Genomic DNA, 20,880 nt, shown 5'->3' with positions numbered 1-20,880 from the left:
TGAGTGTAGTTTTATCATTTACTGCCCACTCACCTTTAAAACCAAGCTGGGCCTGATCTCATTGTCAGCAGATACAGAGCTGGGGAGCTCAGCTGGCAAATGCAGGCACTTGATATGCACCAAGAGACCAGGCTCCACACCCAAGGGTGTTCAGAAGTATTTTAATCATGGCTAGGAGACACAAGTTACCCTGAAATATATTTCTGACAGAGAGGGACATTTAGGGCTGGTCAGGGTAAGATACTAATGAGGGGAGGAGGCATAGGGCTCAGAAGGGGGTGGGAATACCCTTATAGGGAACACGCAGGAAGTCAGTGCAAGGCCCAAACAGGAGCTACACACACCATGCAAACTGTGGTGAGGCCACACAGATAACCCACAGACTCAACACCCACAGATACTGGCAGAGACACAAGCCGACTCTCTGTCAGAGCATGGCCAATAAGAATTCTGTCAATCCAATTCAGGATGACTGAACTCTGACTACAGTCCACACACTATGATGGGCTCTGAAGATTCCAACCTGATCAAGTGGGGAAGACAAACAAGTGAACAGGCAATGACCAAGAGAAGAGAAAAGAGCCAGGGCAGATGATAGTAGGAGGATGTGGGAAGCTATTTAGAGGAAGGGGCACAAAGGTGGGAAGTGGGACTGGCAACAGAACAACAGGCGGACATGTGGTAGACACTTTCTAAATGTTAGTCCCACCCTCTTCTCAAGCTCTCTCTCTCTCTGCAGAACCACTTCACAATACTGGATCCTGTTTCACTGAGCTCAAAACCAAGTCCCAGGGTAAGTCAAATATCAGCATCTCGTTATTTATACATCCTTCCCAGACAGACCATGATAAGTGCCATGGGAGTTGACTGGAGCAGAGGTCAGAGCACTGACCTCAACTCTACCTAGAGCAGGGTTCCACTTACTACTCATATGACCCTGGGCAAAATTAGTTAACCAGTAAATGTCCGAGTTTCTCCTTTGCAAAATTGAGATAATAGCACCCAATATTATTTGTATTAAAAATATCTGTTAATAGGTGTGTCTTCTCCACTAGAATGTGAGCTATAATATCTGATTTATCTCCATATTTTTAGGGCATGGCACATAGCAGGGACCAGAGGTATGCTGAGCTGAACTGAACGGCTGACCTCACAGGGATGCCTTAATGAATTAATAAAATGAAAGATATAAAGAGCACTTAGTAGGTCCTCAATAAATTATTTTTGGCAAGGGAGAGGATTACGGAAGGCTTCGAGAAGTTTGAATTTAAAGTAGACCTTAAAGGGTAGTGTAATGTGAGCCAAAGAGAAAAATATCTTAAGTTGAAAGAACAGAGTACACAAAGAACCAGGCCAGGAAAGCCCAGCCCCACCTGTCTCCCTCTCCCCACACCTGGCTCCACCTATATACCTCCTGCTGATCATACCATTATCTTTCACAACTTCTTTTCTGTCCTCAGAATATTATATTCTCCCACAATCACCCAGCTAACTCCTATTGGGCTTCAAGAACTGGTTCAGGAGTCACCTGTTCCAGGAAGCCTCTCTGCCCTCCTTTAGGTTCCCTTTCTGGGATCCTGAAACTTCTCTGTCTCAGCCGCAGCACACCATGTTGTCATCACTGCTATGTGCCTGTCTCCCAGCTTGGAAGACAAAGTCTGGTTCTGAATCATCACTGCATGCCCAACGCCCAGCACAGAGCCTGGCACAGAAAAGTTTTTGCCTTATAGATGGTATGATGGTTAATTTTATATATCAGCTTGACTGGGCCAAAGGTGCCCAGATTAAATATTATTTCTAGGCATTTCTGTGAGAATGTTTTTGGATGAGATCAGCATTTGAATCATTAGACTCAGTGAAGTAGACTGCTCTCATCAATGTGGGTGGGCCTCATCCAATCCACTGAGAGCCTAAATAGAATGAAAAGCAGAAAAAGGGAAGATTCATCCCCTTCCTGCCTGCATATCTGTGCTAGGACATCAGTCATCTCCTGCCTTTGGACTGAGATATACATAATGGCTCCCCTCATTCTCAGGCCTTTGGGCTTGGACCAGAATCACACCACTGGCATTCTTGAGTCTTCAGTTTGCAGAGATAGATCATGGGACTTCTCAGTTTCCATAACTGCATGATGACTCCTTATTTTGTGTGCGTATATGTGTGCATGTGTATTTCACTGGTTCTGGATTCACTGGAGAACCTGACTAGTACAGATGACAAGCAAACAGTCTGGGTTTGAATAGCAATTCAAGAACATTGCCCTCTGTACACTGTACACAGACAGCTGTCTGTAGTGGCCACCTGGGCCAAGTCACAAAGGCCTGGGCCAAGCCAGCTTCTTCCTCTTCCTTCCTCCACCCACCATCCAGTCATCATGCACTAGAAGGTCCATTAGTCTAATAAGATTCTATTCCAGTCTGGATGTGGTGGCTCACGCCTGTAATCCCAACACTTTGGGAGGCTGAGGTAGGAGGATTGCTTGAGCTCAGGAGTTTGAAACCAGCCAGGGCAACATAGCAAGACTCCATCTCTAATGAAAAAAAAATTAAAATTATCATATGGGCATGGTGGCACGTGCCTGAAGTCCCAGCTGTTCAGGAGGCTGAAGTGGGAGGATTGCTTTAGCCCAGGAGATCAAGGCTGCAGTGCTGTGATGCAATCACGGCACTCCAGCCTGGGTGACAGAGTGAGACATTGTCTCAAAAAAAAAAAAAAAAAAAAAAAAGATTCCATTCCATCCGTCCCTCCATCTCTCTGTCTCTTGATCCCTATTCCCACTGCCCCCTACTCAGGCCCCACCAACTCTCTAGCCTTTTTATTACTTGCCTTGGGTTGCCACTGTCTCCTGCAATCCATTCTCTATGCCTAACCAAATAAATTGAGCTAACAATCAGGACTCTTCCTCAGAGGAGATATAACAACCTGACCTGGAAGGCCCTCTGGATACCAGCACTGCCAACCCCTCTGCCGGTCCAGCCTCATCTCTCCACCCTGATGGCTCCAGCCATTCCCTCTCTTATCTCCAAACCTCCCACCTGCTATTTCCTCCACCTGGAAAACACTTTCTCCTCCTCATCCCCCTTTCCCAGATCACTTCTTTTCAGCTTTCAAGTCTCAGGTGCCAGTGTCACCTTCTCTAGAAAGCCTTTCCTGACCCTCCTCAGGCTGAATTAGGCCTCCTCCTGCCTTCACTCAGTCTCTCCCTTAGACAATGGACATTTGTCAGATAAGAGGGAAGGTGCTCAGGTAGTCAGAGATAACATTGTGGGGAGGGAGAGAGTCTCCAGTAGGGCTTGCTCTTTTCTGGTTTATTTTACTCTTGGGGCAGCTCTAAGAAGGTCTCCCCCACCAGCACATCTGTGGGGACTTGGCCAGAGTGGGTGAAGCTGCTGGAGCAACAGCAGCTTCCTCCTGACCTTCTGCCTGTGCATGTTCCCCTGACTCACTGATGGAAAACATCCACCCTTCTGGGCCTCTTCCTTATTTCATCACTTTAATAAATTAAGAACAGATTGAAAAGCAGAAAACATTGTCTCCCGGGCCCCAGCACCCACATTCCAACTCAATTACATGATTTGTTTTTGGGTCTGGCCAGACGCAGAAGCAACTGAGATGCAGTAGAAAGAGTGAGACAAAGAGGTGAGATCAAGAGACCAGAGAAAGTAATTCCTATCCCAGCTCAGTCACTGACCAGTGGCCTCAGGCAAATCCATTCACCTTCCCGAGCCTCCCCATCTCTCCTTATCTGGAAAGTGGGTGGTAACAATGACACATGCTTCACAGGGTGATGGGAGCATGTCAAATGAAGTAGAGGATATAAAACTGCTATGTAAATTGTCAAGTCCTAGACCACGTGAGAAATAGATTATTTCTATTCTACCAATTCTCTTGGTCAGAGATGACATGGCATCAGGCCCTCCCTCCCTTCTAATAGCTTAGTCTTGGAACTTTGAACAAAAACTCTTATATTCCTTGAGGTCAGATCTTCATTCTCTCACTCCTTGTAGCAACTAACACTGGAAAGAGGGACTCTGTGGATCTTCAGTTATATATGCAACAGTTGTCGTTGTTGTTGTTGGTGGTGGTGGTGGTGCTGCTGCTGCTGCTGCTGCTGCTGCTGCTGCTGTTTTCAGTTGACAGCCAGAGTGCTCTATTGGAAAACAAAAAAAAAGAGTATAGGTCTGGGTGCGAGCTGTGAGACATAGTTTTGTTCCTGGCTGCACCACTTGATTTCTTGCCAATTGCATCATTTCTGTGGCTTGCAGTTTCAGTTTCTCCATGTATAAAATGAGGGCAGAGGGGCAATGAGTTAATCATCCTTATCTTGATAACCTCATAGGGTGGCAATTAAGATCGAATTAGACCTTTTATAAGCTGTAAAGTTCTATACAAATATAAACTGTTGTTAAAAGAATATTAATAATTCAATTATTGTAATAGTTACTAAATAGTGATGAGGAGGAAAAATATCTTAGCTAGATGATAATGTCCCCTCTTCTTCAGGGAGGAGAATTGCACAACCTCTTTTGGTTAGCCCGTCTGAGTTCCCTACAATTTACAATATTGGAAGTCCTTCCTTTCTCTAACCCAATTATCTCATGCTTTAGGTTAAGCCAGTCTCATTTTCTGCTCTTAGTTGGAAAGGAGAATAAGGTCACCATATTCTTTAAGACAACTTTCACCCAATTTAAGGCCTTTCATAAGTCACACTTCTTCCTTCTGACATGCTATCTGAAGACAGCATGTTGGAGGAAAGAGATGAATTCTGTTTTGGAAAGGTGAGTTAGAGGTGCATGTAGAACTTTCAACAGGGATACACAATAGACTAGCTGGAAATAAAGTCAGGAGTTCAAGGGAGTGCTCTGTGCTGAAAATAGTGGTTCAGGCGGCCTCAGAATAAAAGTGGCAGCCGAATAGCTTCAGTCTCATTAAACTACTCTCTATTTCCTGGCCAAGTCATTCACTTTCATGCCTTCCTGCCTTTGCTCCTGCTGTTTTTTCCGCCTAGAATGTCCTTTCTCCCTTATCAACTCTGAAATCCTATGCATCACCTCCAGAGAGGGTCTAACATTGCTAAAGGTTTCACTCACCCCATAGCAAAGTATTTCAAGGTATCTTCTATGTTTCTATGTTTGCTTTACTAGCTCTTTCCTACTTAGTCCTCACAACACCACTATCAGATAAGTATCATTTTTCTCACTTTACAGATGAGAAAATAACTCATCCATCTAAAGCTACACAGCTAGTTAGAGGTAGAACTAGGATTCAAACCCAGATCTTCAAATAACAGTTAGTCCAAAGATTTCAGTGCAACGAGATTCTGCCAGCTACTCCAACAGCAAGAGATGTACGATGGGAAAGGACTAGCTTCCAATTCTGAAGTCAAATTCAGATATCAGCCTTACCTGGGCTGGGTGCAGTGGCTCATGCCTTTAATTCCAGCACTTTGGGAGGCTGAGGCAGGTGGATCACTTGAGGTCAGGAGTTCAAGATCAGCCTGGCCAATGTGGTGAAACCTCTCTCTACTAAAAACACAAAAACTAGCCAGGCATGGCAGCGCATGCCTGTAATCCCAGTTCCTCGGAAGGCTGAGGCAGGAGAATCGTTGAACCCGGGAGGCGGAAGTTGCAGTGAGCTGAGATTGTGCCACAGCACTCCAGCCTGGGCGACAGAGCGAGACTCCATTTCAAAAAAAAAGTAGATATCAGCCTTGTCTCAATTTTGGACAGAGTCACTCTGGTTTGGGATTGAGTTGACCAGGTAAATCAGCTGGTGAGCAGCCAGGCTCTCCTTTGAGGTTGGCCTCCCTTGGAGCTCTCCGTGGTACTGACACAACTTCCATCTGCCAGCCCTGAAAGCTTGATGCATTCGCTCCATAGCAACTGTGTGGGTTTGTCAGGGACAGGACCGTGGCCATTTCCCAAACATATCCCCCATCTGCAAACTTTAATCTTGTTTATTCCTATGCCAGATACTGCTTCTTGTTGTACCTGCTGAATTTCTCATCATACTTCAAGACTTGGCTCCCATTGGCTTCCCAATATGAAGAAATCTTCTTTGGCTTTCTTAGAAAGAGTTCTTAGCTACCTACCATGTGTCAGGCACAGTGGTGATGACTTTCATAGGCAATATCACTTATTACATACCAACATACTATATAATTTATTATTTATGATATTCATTATTTATTGTCTCTGGGGAGCCCTTCTGGAAGTGCCTGCATTAGGAAGAATCCTGAACAATATGATAGAAATTTTGGACTCTGTTCCAAAAATTATAAGTAGCAGGATAATCAGGGAGAAATTCCAGGACTTAGGACCTTGGCCTCTTTATTGCTGTCCTCCACTCTATCAAACCTTACTGTAACCAGCCCTGGGAATCCCACACCATCAAGACTTAGGTATAGGAGCATACTTTATTTAAAAGATCCTCATTTCCTGCCTCTTTGTGAAATTCCGCTTGTAGGCAAGGTGGTAACAAGGGTAGGGTTTGCCTTCTCATGTAAAACAACCCCACTCCCCCCCAAAAAACAGACAAAATATATAAAACAATGGTTTTTAAAACAGTGGATATGAAGCAACAATGGTTTGTATTGTTTCTCAAAGAACAATAGTCATCTTTGAGAAACAAGCAAGGTGGGCCCTACCATTGCCCCCAGCTTACTGCTTGAGAATTTCCATGCCTCAGCACAGGGAGGGAGGATCTGGTGGACTCCCTGAATAGTAGAGTCAGAGCTGAGAGTCCCAGGAGAGCAAAACTACTAGAGTTCACAGGAAAGGGTACTGGAGAGAAAGACAGCACTGCACAAAGAGAGAATTCTAGAAATCTGTGACAGTTTCCCAGTGAACAATGAGTGCATATGTATGAAGAAACTACACGAGGCCAGGGAAAGACCCGTCAGAGTCCAGTACTCACACAGGATCAGAAACAGTATCTGTTCCTACCAGCCAACTTGAAAAAAAATCATAATTCACAGGGCATTGGGTAGAGCACTCAGAAGAGTTTTCTCTTAGTTATGGGGAATAATTTGCTCTAGACCACAAGCTGCTCTGATCCTGCCTAACAGATCTTAAAATAAAGACCCAAAAGGATCAAAATGTTTCCAAGTAACTTAACTGCATCCCAGAACAAATCTCAAGAATACTTAAAGAAATATAAAAATATCCAGCTCCAAACAAGGTAAAATTCACAATGTCTGGAATTCAGTCAAAAACTACAAAGCATGTAAAAATGCAGAAAAATAGGACCCACATTGAGAAGATGCATATTCATTTGGAACTGACACAGATATTAGAATTAGGAAATATAGACAATAAATAGTTATTATGACTGTATTCTCTCTGTTGAAAAAATTAAGTAGAGTCACGGAAGACATAAAAAAGGATCGAAATTAAACTTCCAGAAGTGAAAACTGCAATGTCTGAGAGAAAAATTCAATGGAGTAAATTAAAGACAGACTAGACCTTGCAAAAAAATAGTAAAGTTGAAAAAAATCGAAACTATTCAAAATGAGACACAGGAAAAAAAGAAGAAATTTTAAAATGAAAAGAACATCAGTGATCTACAGGACAACCTCAAGAAACCTAATATATGTATAATGGCAGTCCCTGAAGGAGTAGGGATGCAGAAAAATTATTTGAAGAAATAATGGCCACAAAGTTTTCCAACTTTGATGAGAACTATAAACTCATAGATCCAAGAAGCTCAATGAACCCCAAATACAAGAAAAATTAAGAAAATTACCCCAAGGCACATCATAATCCAATTTCTCAAAATCTGTAATAAAAGAAAAATCTTAAAAGCAGTCATAGAGAAAAGAAATGTTATAAAAAGAGAAACAAAGATAAGGTGAAAAAGGAGTTCTAAAGAGAAATAATGAAGCCAGGAGACAATGGAGCGCATCTTTAAAGTATAAAAAGAAATCTGCTCAACCTAGAATCTTATACCCAATGAAAATACCTTTCAAAGGTGAAGACAAAATAACTCTTTTTCTGACATATAAAAGCCAAAATAATTCACCACCAGCAGAATAGCACTATAAAAAATTGAAGGAAGTCCTTCAGTCAGAAGGAAAATGAAACCAAATGGAAATATAAATCCTCACAATGGAATGAAGAATACCAGATTTATAAGATTTTTAAAATATGATTTAAATCTCTTTAAAGGATAGTTGATTGTTTAAATGAAAATAATAACAATGTATTATGAAGTTTACAAGTAAAATGTATGACTAAATTAGCATAAAGGCAAGGAGGAATAAAGGGAGGTACACTATTTTAAGGTTTTATACTACATGTGAAGTGCTGCAACAACGCTTGAAAGCAGACTGCAATGTTAAAGATGTATACTATAAACCCTAAGGTAACCATTAAAATTACACACCAAGGAGCCGATAAGACAACAAAAGAAATAAAATAGAGTCACTTAAAAAACTATCCAAAAGCTACTGCCCAAAAAATGATAGACTGAAACCTAACCACATCAATAATTACATTAAATGTAAATGGCTTCCGTCTCCCTTAGCCTGTTGAAATGAACTTCTGAAAAGTACTCATCCCTCATTATCTGGATTCAGCCCTCAAAGCCATCCTCTGAGATAGATAGATCACAGGTTATTGTCTCCTACCACAGATTAGGAAACTAAGACCACCTGAGGAAAAGTGACTTGCTCAGGTCAACAGTAAATTAGCAAATGAATCCTCAGTCTTCCCAATCCTAAGAAGAAGCTGCTTCAACCAAGCCCTGAAATAGACTCTTCACTTCAGAAACCCATTTATTCCCACCTACTTCTACTCTTCCTCTCTCTCTCTCTCTCTCTCTCTATCTCTATCTCCCACCAGCCCCTACCCCCCTGCATCACCACACCGCCCCCCGCCCCCCACCCCCTGCCCTTCTCAAAAGAAGAAATACAATTTGGCATGAATTAATGATAAGCCTGCTTGGCCAATTACCAGAGCTAAGTGCTGTCCTGCTGGGAGTGGCTCCCACAAAGCACTAAGTGATGTTGGACTAGCCAAGGGGCCCCGCCCAGCCAGGCCTAAGGCCCTCCTGGGTCCAGGCTTAGAGGAAGCAGCTTTCCAATTAGCTCTTGCCAGACAGACTGGCTTCTCTGCACAGCAAATTGGGTTACAGAGCTCTCCTCCAGCTGTTCTCCTTGTCTGGTCCCCTCCGCCCCAGCAAAGAGGATGCTAATCAACTGTAGGCCAAGCCTGCAGATTTCAAGCACCCATGGAGAAAGGTATGTGCAAACCCAGACTCTGTCCCAATAAGGTGGCATTCCATAAGCCAGTAGATATGCCCTATACCAGTCAGACAATGGCCTCAGAGCCCTGAAATCCAGGCTCTTGAGCTAGTCACAGAAAGCAGTGCCTAAAGGAAAGAAGCTGAAGTCCTACACTTTCTGCCTGCCCATAGCTATCTCCTGCTCCCACCTCCCACCCCCACAATAAGGCAGTGTTAGGGCTGCCCCCTTGCCATCAGGCCGGGTTTTCTTTTTCTAATTTCCTTCTCCTCTAGCAATTCAAAGATAGCCCAGCTTGCTCTTTAAACCTGGAGAGAAGTGCTGAGGAGAGGGGAGCCAGGGACCTCAACATGAAGCGTCCCGGACCCTGCATCCCCTCTTTCTGGGCCAGCCTGAGTTCTAGCCCAGAGCTGGCATCCACTGTCCCCATGTCTCCAATATAAGGGCCTGGCCTGCTCTGCCACTCCCCCTAGTGGGCATTGCCACCTGACAGCACTGAACTTTCCCCCACAGAGAGTAAAAACACAGCACTTCACAGTTTACAAAATAATTTCAGAGACATTGTTTAACTTGATCCTCACAACTACTCTACTAGGTATGCTGAGCAAGGGTTGTAATTCCCATTTAAGAGGTCAGGAAACAAATTTAGACAGGTGAAGAGAGAACTCAGAACCAGTTTGAAGCAGAGCTGGTCCTGAAGCTCAGGCTTCTCTCCAACCCACTGCTGCACTGGGGAGCGTTCTCAGGTCCCCTTCATGGACAGTGTACCACTATTTGACTCAGAGCAATAGGGAAGGGTCTTAGCACAATTTACCCACATATCCATCCAACCATTCACCCATGCAGCACATACTTGTCAGCAGCTACCGTGATCAAGGTACTAGGGACACCAAAGTGAATTAAACCAAGTGTCTGCCTTCAGGGAGCCCACAGACTTTTTGGGAAAATAAACAGATAATGACAACACAGTGTGAACAGTATAATGATGGAGGTGCCCCCAGAGACTGGGAGGTGCTCAGGGCAGGCTCCTTGCCCAGAAGAGAGGTGACACCTGAACCAAGAAGAAGAACAAGTAGGAATTCACTAAGCAAAGATGGAAGGGTGGGCAGAGGGAGAACATCCCAGGCAGAAGGAACTATAAAGAAAAGTGAAATCACAAGATGCCTTCAGGAAACTTTTCAGTAGTGCTGTAGCCTGGAGCATGAGGGGGCATAGAGGCATGGCATGGGGCTGAGATGTGGCAGGGCTAGACCATAAGCATTCATGCATGCCCAGCTGTTCAGGTCAAGGCTTTGCCAGGATGCAGGCTCTGCAAGGTGCTGGCTGCAATCCCACTAGCCAGGTTTATGGCCAAATGTTCTCATATCAGCCAGGGGGCTGAGCAGAGACAGGGCCTTTGGGGAGTGAGCAGCTGGTGATGCTGGAAAGTGTCTGCCAAGAGAATTCAGCTGAGAACACTTCCCATTCCCAAGAGGTCAAAGAGCCCTGTTGCTCCTCCCTAGTGGAGTCCCTGAGATCACACTGTCATTCATAATTCACTCAACAAACACTCATTGGGCCTCTGCTTGTGCCAGGCTCTGAGCTAAGCTCTGGGGACACAAAAATAAAAAGGCATGGTCTCTGCCCTTGAGGAATGCACGGTCCTGGAGTGGAAGAAGAACAGACTTGGAAGTTATTGCAGTACAGTGAGAGATGGGCAAAGAAGGGGAGCAGAAAATCCTTTATGGGAGCCAAAAAGGAGGGGGTGTTGAGCTAGGTTTTATAGGATGGGTTAGAGTCTGTCATGTAGGAAAGGGCAGTCTAGAAAGTAGGAAGAGTGTATGAAGCATAAGCCATAAAGGGTCATTGAGGCGCAGGAGAAGTGGCTGTGTGTTGGGGTAGATTGTGGGAGATCAGACCAAAAGAAACTGGTTTTTACAGGCTGAGCAGGGATGTTCTCCTAAGGTCAGGTTTGGGTTTTATAAAGATGACTCTGGCAAAAAGAGTGACAAGCTGGGGGCTGAAGCAGAAGGATTAGGTCTGAGAAGCACTAAGACAGAGTTGACAGGGCCAGGGAACTAACTGACTGACTATGTGAGGAGAGACATTCATTTGTATCTTGCTTTTTAAAATTGCCATGCTTAGCTAAGTGAACCTCTTCTGCAATGCAAATGTGAGGATTCAATAAGCTAAGGTAAGTGAAAGCCCACTGTACAAACCCCCACCCCTACACCCAGTAGGTATGGAGTCAACATTCAATAAGGCTCTGCTATAGCTGACTCTCTACATGATGCAGTGAATGAGTAATGAATGAACAAATGAATGAGAAAATTGATGGCCTATGGGTCCCCCAGCACGCAGCATCAGAACCACACAAGTCTCTATGCCCCACCAGAAGTTCTCAGAAAAGAAGGCCGGCTTAGTGGTGTGTGTTTCTCAGAGACACCCTCGGGGAAAGTCAATCTCAGCAGCTGCCTAGGGATTTGAGGTCCAGCTGACTCTCCTTGGAGGATCTGGCCTTCATTCTTTTGGCAGATGTAAGGCAGTGGAGGAGTGATATGTCTGTGCCTGACTCTGGGAAGCCCTCATATCTGGGATACAGGTTTGGGCCTGGCTATACCAGCCTCACTGTGCAAATATCAATAAGACAGAAGACAACATGTGAGAAACAGAATAAAGCTCAGGGTAGTAATTGACATCATCTAGTCACCTACTATGCAGAGGTCTCCTGCTAGGTACATTATGTCTATTATCTCATTAAATATAGCAATCCTGGAAAAAGGAGGATTTATCCATATTTACTGATTAGGAAACTGAAGCATAGAGAGATGTAGCTTTTCCTAGGTCATACAACAATATTCTGGACCAAGTCCATCAATTTGTCTATTCTTGAAGCAACACATTACAGAAAGTTGGAAACAAAGTAAAAGAACTTACAATTTCATCATCCCAACACAGCAACTATTATTTTGCTTATCTCCTGCATGTTTGGTACATACTTGAGATTTTATTATTCATACAATTTGGTTTTTACTTTTCTCCTTATTTAACATTATATCATAAGCATTCTTTCAGATTACTATGTTGCCTTCAGAACCATTATTTTTCATGGCTACAGACTGTCAAATTGAGTGTAAACACTGGATTTTATTCAACCATTTCCAATGGTTAGGTACTTAAATTGCTTCCAATCATTTGATATTATAAATAATCAATCTTTTCTTTTATTTAGAATTGTCTTATTTTGGAAAGATTATTTCCTTAGAGCAGACGCTCAGAAACAGAAATACTAACACAAAAGGTATGAACATTTTTAAGTCTTTTGATACTTGCTACCAAATACCTTTCTTGTGGGGCCTTTCTCCTTCTCCCCCGTGTCTGGGTGCCTGATTTACCTCTCCCTCTCTCTGGTCCCCCCGGCAGAGGCACAACACCCCCCGGACCCTGTCTCCTCATCTATGAGATGGAGTGAATGACCCTCCTCTGCCAACCTCGTAGGCTGGAGAAAAAGTGATTCAAGACCCTATGACAGGCAATACCACAGAGTGGCTAAACAGCATAATGTTGGTGCCAGACTACCTAGGTTTGAAGCCCTGATCTACTCCAGAAGCTGTGTAAGCTTGGGCAGGTTACTTAACTTCTCTGTACCTCAATGTCCTTATCTGAAAAACAAGAGTGATGAAAGTAATAGCAACTTTTTAGGGCTGTGGATGAGGCTTTAAAGAACTATTTTATGCAGAAATCATGTAAGGAGAGCTGTGGTTATTATAAAGGTGATGTCTGATGTGGAAGGCAGCACTAGCAGAAAAAGCTTCAGCATTCCTTCCCACAGGGGCTGCCCCGAGGGAAGAGGGCAAGAGCCAGGTGCCTAACAGGCTTTTTGTAAAAACAGCTGATCAGCTCTAATGGCAATGACCACTACTCCCTCCCTGCAGCCTCCCCAGTGCGGGGTCTCAGTCTCTCTTGCCCGCCCCACCCACCACCACCACCTCCGCCCTCTGGCTGCTGTGGCCAGATCTTATCCCTTTTTCATCAGGCTGCCTAACTGACCGGAAAATGTAAACGCATCCCTAAACGCATGCAACTGCTCCCCACCCCCCAGCACTCTCCCCCTTTCCGGGAAGCCAGGCCCCAGCGCCAGCCTGACAAGCAGCACTTAATTCTTTATTGAAAACCATTAACTGGAGTTCAGTTCCCTGAGCCCCAGTTTCAAATTACTCACAGGAAACGCCAGACCGGGAGAGTGGCTTTCAAGGGCAGAGCCATCTCCTCTAACAGACTGGCTCCAGAACCCTGGCTATGAGGACTTTTTTTATTTTGAGAGGCAATAACAACAACAAGGACACAGAAACAGGAGCAATAGCTTCAACCCCTACCACGCATGAGAGCTGACAAAGCACCCTCCTCTTCCTCTCTTATTAACAATAGCCCAGTGCAGCAGGTCTGGCAGGAAGTAGTGCCACTCCCTGATAGATGAGAAAACTGATGGCCTCGGGGTCACACAGGCAGGCAGAAATTGAACTGGGCTCCAGATCCCCCTGCCAGTGAGCCCACAACCCCGGCCCTTCACAGACTTCACAGACCACCTACAGTGGGGCCTAACCTGTGGGAGGCACAGCAGGGGAGACAGGTGAAAAAGATGCGACACCTGCCTTGAGAAGCTACCTGATTGGGAGACGGACAATGAAAAAGAGTCCTAGACTAGAGCCTCAGAAACCCTAGTTCTATCCTGGGTCTGCCACTAACTGCCTGGCACACTGTGGGTGTTAATTATCATTAACGGCACAGGCAGGAAGGAATAAGGCCAGGGGAAAATGGACAAGAGGAGTGAGGGAACGGAAAAACAAATGTGTCCTTGGTCACCTCTATCAATATTTCTAGCCAACCTAAAAGAAACTGTATTCAGTCATTCATTTTGAATTGCCTGAGGTCTTGTATGTGCCAAGCACTGAGAAAGTACTTTACAAATATTTCTTATTGAATTCTCCAAATAGCCTTTTGGAATAGGTACCATTACTATAACTATCACCATTGACCAATAAGGAAAGGGAGGCTCAGAGAGTTTAGGTAACTCATTCATGATTACACAGCAGTGTCAAGATTTGAACTCAGGTCAGCCTGACACCAAGATTCCCACTGCTCATTGTGTTACTATTAATAGTATCATTATGGTTCTATAAACAACTACACAGTGACCCAACAAGAGCAGAGAGAATAACAGGCCTGTGTGGGATGTCAAGGAAGTTTCCTCAGAAGCTGTAGAATCTGAGTTGAAGGATGGGTGAGACTCAGCCAAATGAAAAAGGCAGGGGAGAATGTTCCATGCAGGGACAGTAGCATAGGCCAGGGCCAGGAAGTATCAAAAGACACAGCATGTTAAGGCAAGTCATGAATTGCTGAAACATCTGAATTAAGCACAGAGAGTACAAAGGGACACTGGCCTCCAGGAGTGTACAGCCCCAGAGAGATGGAAATATGTCAGATGACTTGATTTTTGAGGTGAACTGGGTAAGAATTTTTATCCAAGAACAAACAGTGTTCTGCTTGTGTATCTCACTCACCTCTTCCATACAGCAGTCCTGAGAAGTAGCTGAACAAGGATGCCCTTGGCTGGGGCAGGCAAAGGGCTCTGGCCTCGGAGTCTAGGGGCCTGTTTCCCAGAGGTTGTGCTACTTACCCCCTCTGAATCTGGGTTTCCCTTCTCTACAAAGGGGTCACTGAAAGCCACTTCCTAGTACAGTAACTTCCAAGTTACTGTACTTTCCAGTAGCCTGGAAAGAATACATTGGGGTTTATTTTCATTTACTTCCTTTTAAAAATGTGGTCACTGAGGCTCAGAGACTTGCCTGCGGACACCTTCAGAAAATGCTTGATCTGAAATTTGATCTCAAATCTGATGGATTTCTCTGCCATGCTGTCACTTCCACCTACTGAGGCTAGTTTAGCCCTCTGAAGTCCAATACAATAAGCCTGCTTCTCCATTCACAATACTCCCTTGGATGGATGAAGACAACAGCTGTGTCCCCAAATCTCCTCTTTCCAGCCAAACACTCCCAGATTTTCACCTAGTAGGATTTCCCAACCCTCAACAGGGCTTAGTTGCCCTTGAGGAAGAGACAGGAAAGAAGAACAATAGGAGTTGCCTAGTGCCCTGGCCAGGACTGAAGCATCCCCAGCCTCAGAACCAGCAGCCAGGCACAGAGAGTATCAGCTGCAGCTAACTCCCCATGGAAAACAGCAGTCACAGCCTGCTTGCCTTCTCCAGTCCACAAACTGCCATGGCCAAGCTGGACACCAGCTTGGAAACCCAAGGGACCTGTCTCCATCCCAAACCTTGTCTCATCCCTGTCCCAGATGGCCCTTATTTGAGCTGGATCCATTTTCTTGGCCACCTTACTGAATGCGGTGCACACTCATTCAAGAAAATGCTGACCTCTGCTCCAAGCCGCCTTGTCGGCAGTTTCCCAGACATAGCTCGACTGTTTATTTATTTATTTTTGTGTTAGCAAAGAGGAGAAAATCACATTGGCCTAAAATGAATACTAATGAAATGCCTTCGTTAGCGTCCTTTGTGATAAGAATGAAAAATCGGATTTCCGCAGAATCACAAGCTATACATTTCTTTTCCCCAACCTTTTTTTTTTTTTTTTTTTTTTTTTTTTTGCCCTTTCCTCTAACAGAAAGATTAGGGACAGCCTGGAAGGAGAGTAAAGTCATTTCATTAAAAATATCTGCATTTTTAAGGGCGACTTTGTTGCAGAGGGATGTGGCTGTGCAATTTCTCCAAACCCACTTTTCTCAGCCTGTAAAGCAAATGTACCTATTTGTCCTCTGCTGCAACAATGCCAGCTGCATTCAATCAACTGAGAAGCTGCAAGCCATAAACCTTCTTCCCCAGCTAAGGGGGGATGGGGGTGGGGAGAGGGAGCAAGCAAGAAAGGAGGCATGCCATAAAAATTCATCAGAATAATGTAGGGATGAGACAAGCTCCGATCGCGGGCAAGCAATCAACCAATCACTCATTCCGTGGCATTTACAGCACGTCTCATTCCCCTGTTCCTTAAGGACAATTGATTTTTCCTGATTCCATTAGCATAACAGCGTGGAAAATGTCTGCAGTGCAATATTTCTGGAAAGTTCCAACAAGTAGGCTGGGCACTGGAGTGTGACCATCTCCATAAAGCTTCCTTAGGCTCTGCGGCAGACACTGCCATAGCCGCCACAAAAGGCCCAGAGAGAATGACGCAGTCTCCAAAATTTGGGGGCCAAGGGCACCTCGGGGGTGTCAAAGAAGGTAATTGGCACCGACATGAAACCTCTTATCTTCTTGTCCCTGAACACAGAAGCACTCTCTTCTGCAAGATGTGATATCATGGGGTGGTAAGAAGCAAGTAAAACCCACCTCGTCTAGGAGTGACTATGTCACACATACTGAGTCCATTTGTAACCTTCTAAAGCTCCTGCACTTAGAAGCTGAGGAAAGAATGCTTATTGTGATTATTCCTTTGTGTGTGAACAAGAAGGCTGCAGGGGAGGTGCCCAGGGGCTTTACTCTGCTTTTCTGTCAGCTAGGTCTCCACCACATTCTCCACTGAGACCACATATGCATGAGAAGGGAATGTGAGGCATTTGGAACCATGCAGACCCGGGTTCAAATCCTGCCTCTTCCTTTTATTTGTGTGTTTGGCCATGGGCCACAGGTAATTAACCTCTCTAATCCTCAGTTTCTTGTTATAAAATATGAAGACCTCATTACTTCACAGGTTGTTGGGAGAATTAAATGAGACTATGTAAAAAGCACTTAGCATAGTGCTGATGCGTAACAACAGCTCAACAAATCAGATTCTCCTCCTTCACTGTTTCTCTGCATTTCATTTTCCTCCTGCCCACCAGCAATATAATTCCCTCAGTATCAGCTTCTGCTGGTCAAGAAAGTGAAACTTTCCAATGCCAAAAGAAAACATATAAAACACAGAATATTTCCATCTGCTTTTGCAAGCAAGATTAAAACCTGGCTATGCCTTTATAAATGTGCTTCGGAAGACTTCTTCTTATTCAGTCTCCTGAGTCATTCCCTATCTCTTCTCTCACCCCTCCTCTATTCTCACATTACACCAGAAATCTCTCTAAAACACACGTGACCTTGTCACACCCCCGCTTAAAACCCCTCAGTAGCTCCTCACTGCCATCTTCTGTCTTCAAGATTCACCTCAGGCTGTGTCTCCTCCAGGAAGCCTTCTTTGACCCTCACTCTCCTTTAGGATCCCACAACCCCTGTGCACATTCTCACACTCTGTGTCCATGCTTTGTCCATCCTAGACTGTGGGCTCCTTATGGGCAGTTTTCTAGTTCCATGTCCCCAGAACCTGTCATCTCACCTTACGTTTAGTAGATGTTCAGTTGATGTTTGTTGAGAAAACCAACTTACAAAGGCAGTGCTGATCTCATCACCAAGGCTCTAGGTTTATTTAGCTCAGTGTTTACGGAAGGCAGTGTGGGTGCTGGCCATGGTCCTGAATCTGTAGGGCCTGAGGAGAGAAAATGTAATCAAGAAAACTTGGGTGTGGTGAATACAGTCCTCATTCATTCAAATAACCTCCAGACAGATGGCATTTTGTTTGGAAAGTGGAAGGAGGGCAGGGATTCCGGAAACTTCAGTTCCAGTCCTGGCTCTGCTGTGAACTCTCTACTCAAGACAAAAATCTTTCTGGATTTCCGTTTTTTCATATGTCAAGTGGAAATAAAACCTGACCCTCCCATGTCACAAGATTGTTCTAAAGAATACAAAAGATGATGTCTGTGAATCTCTTTGTAATCTTTTTAAAAGTGCTTGCCATGGAAGACCTCAAAGATTCCTCCCAGCCCTTTCAGTGCTCACTGGTTGAGAGTTATCTACACTGACCACCTCCAATTCTTCACCTCCAGCTTGCTCCTTGGTTCACTCCCATGTGGCTTCTGGACTCATCATCCTGACAAAACAACTCTCAATAATGACCTCATGCTGCTAAACCTATTCTTCAATCCTCATTATACTTGCTCTCCTAGGACTATGTTTTTAGCACTCCAGCACTTACCCCAGGATATAATTATACATTCATTTATGTGCCTGTTTTATTAATACTTTCTCTTTAACTAGACTCCATGAGGACCCAGAGTTCCATGAGTGAACTCCATGAGGCTACAAATTGTGTCTGGTTTTGCTTGTCATTGCACTCCCAGGTCCTGGTAAAATGATCACAAGAAGCAGCCTCCCCCATGACTTGGAAGGTAGGCAACGTGCCCAGAGCAGACCTGGCCATGTCCAACACTGGCAGATACCAAAAGAAATCCTGGAACCTCTATGGAAGTCCCAGATTCAATCTTCCTGTGCTCCACTGCCAAGGCTTCTGCCTGATGTGACTTGGAGCTCTGATGAGGCCTCTGCCTCTTGAGAAACACAGAGAGTACAAGGAGGACTGCATGGTGCCCAGCAGCATAAGCACAAGAGGTGAGTATGTGGGGTAAGATCTGGAGCACCACTAAGTCCAGCTGCCCTGCTGTGTAGAGAAAGAAAACTAAGGCCAGAGAAGAAATGTAATCTAAGATCTTACAATGAGTTAATGTCATTCACAGCCCAGAAAGAGCTAGAGGCAGGAAATGTGATCTCTCAGATCTCCTATGATCCCTGCTCTGGGATACTATGAGCCCTGGGCTGCCCTCTACTATAACACATGTCTGCCTGGGTTGCCATTGTCTGTTCACATGTTTACCTTCTCCTGGAGGACAAGGAGAGTGTCTGCTGAATCTTTGTATTCCCAGGGATAGCCCAATGCATGACACATAGTAGGACTAAACCAATGTTTCTTGACTAGACACTGGATAGCAAAGAGATTAGGAGAGTGGATGCCAAATGTTAAGAAGGCTGACTGGGAGCCAGCTCAGAATCCCTCTTAGCCTGAGACCCACCCACCCCCAAAGCCCAGAAATAGGAAATAGTCAGTCTCAAGCCTGAACATCCCCAAGATCCAGTAGTGGGCTCCATGGTGAAGTCCCTAAAATAGATCTGCTACTGAATTCCTGCTGAATTTCCAGGCTGTTCGTCCAAGAAAGCCAGTGCCATCCTGCAACCCCCTGGGAAGAAGAGAGCTTTAGAGTTTATGATTTGCCCTTACAGGTAACACAAAGCACAGAACATTATTTGCATTTGGAAGCCAGGGAAACTGAGGTTCTTTCATCCATTCCATAAGGATGTAGAAGCAAGGTATATTATTCAGGATTTTCCAGAGAAACAGAACCAATTAGATAGATAGATAGATAGATAGATAGATAGATAGATAGATAGATAGATAATAGATAGATAGATGATAGATAGATAGATAGATAGATAGATAGATAGATAGATAGATAATAGATAGATAACAGGGGATTTATTATGAGAATTAACTCATACGATTATAGAGGCCAGGAAGCCCCACAATATGCTGTCTGCAAGGTAGAGAACCAGGAATGTCAGTGGTATGATTCAGTCAGAGTCTGAAGGTCTCAGAACCAGGAGCTCTGAAGTCCAAATGCAGAAAAAAAAAAAGGATGTCCCAGTTCAAGTAGAGAGCGTGAATTTGCCCTTCCTCCACCTTTTTTTTTCCATCCAGGCCCTCCGTGGATTGGACAATGCCTGCCCCACTGATAAGGGAGATATTCTTTACTCGTCTACTGATTCAAATGTTTACGTCTTCTGGAAACACCCTCACAAACACAACAAGAAGTAATGTGTTACCAGTCATCTGGGTATCCCTCAGCCAGCCAAGTTGACACATAAAATGAACCATCACATAGGGGCTTTGCAATCAAACCCACAACTGTGAATTCCAGCTCCTCCACTTACAGCCATACATTCTGAGTCTACGATGTGGATTTGAGTGGTTATAGAAGATATTGACTCTACCTTCAAGGAGCTTACAATCTAGTGATGGAAAAAATATGTTTACAAGAATTCTAGTGCCAGGCAGAATGTGATTCTAGCGGGAGGCTCACAGCCTACTGGGAGAAAAACTTAATGGAAAAGTTTCTCATTTGAGTCTTTAAAAATGCATGGGATTTTAATGGCGAAGAAAGGAAAACATTCCTGGTGAAGACAGAAGAGAGCATGGGGCATGTTCCTGGAATGGGAAGTAAGTCTATTTGGCTGGAAGGCTTAGGGATGTGTGGAATATAAATGAGATCTGAGGCCATGAAAAAGGAGTTGGGAGAAAGAGAGATTTGAATGCCACTCAAGTGCTCAGAAAGGTTAAATAACTTGTCCAAGGACACAAAGAATCAGTGGAGGATCTAGGACTGGGCTTCAGGACTCTTTCCTTTCACCCCTCTGCCCTCATCTTCAACATTAGTAAGGCATAGTGGCTGGCAGGGGCCGGGGGCTCTCCCATTATAAAAGCACGTGAAAAAGGAACAGTCAGAATTAGTGTGGCTGTAGGGGAGGAGCTCAGAGCCGTTTGACAAATTAAAAAGGGAATTTCAGGATGAAAGTAAGTAAGTATGTTCTGTCCCACATCTCTACAAGTGGCATATTCTATTGCCCATCAAAGCCATGCTTAGAATGAGTATTAATCTTTGCTATGGGTACATCATGTTAATATAGTTAACATAAATTAAACATCCCCACACACATTTTTTCTTCAGAAATA

The sequence above is a fragment of the Pan troglodytes genome, chromosome 1 (assembly GCF_028858775.2).
Source record: "Pan troglodytes isolate AG18354 chromosome 1, NHGRI_mPanTro3-v2.0_pri, whole genome shotgun sequence".
In the NCBI taxonomy this organism is placed as follows: domain Eukaryota; kingdom Metazoa; phylum Chordata; class Mammalia; order Primates; family Hominidae; genus Pan; species Pan troglodytes.
Note: the sequence above shows the minus strand (reverse complement) of the source record.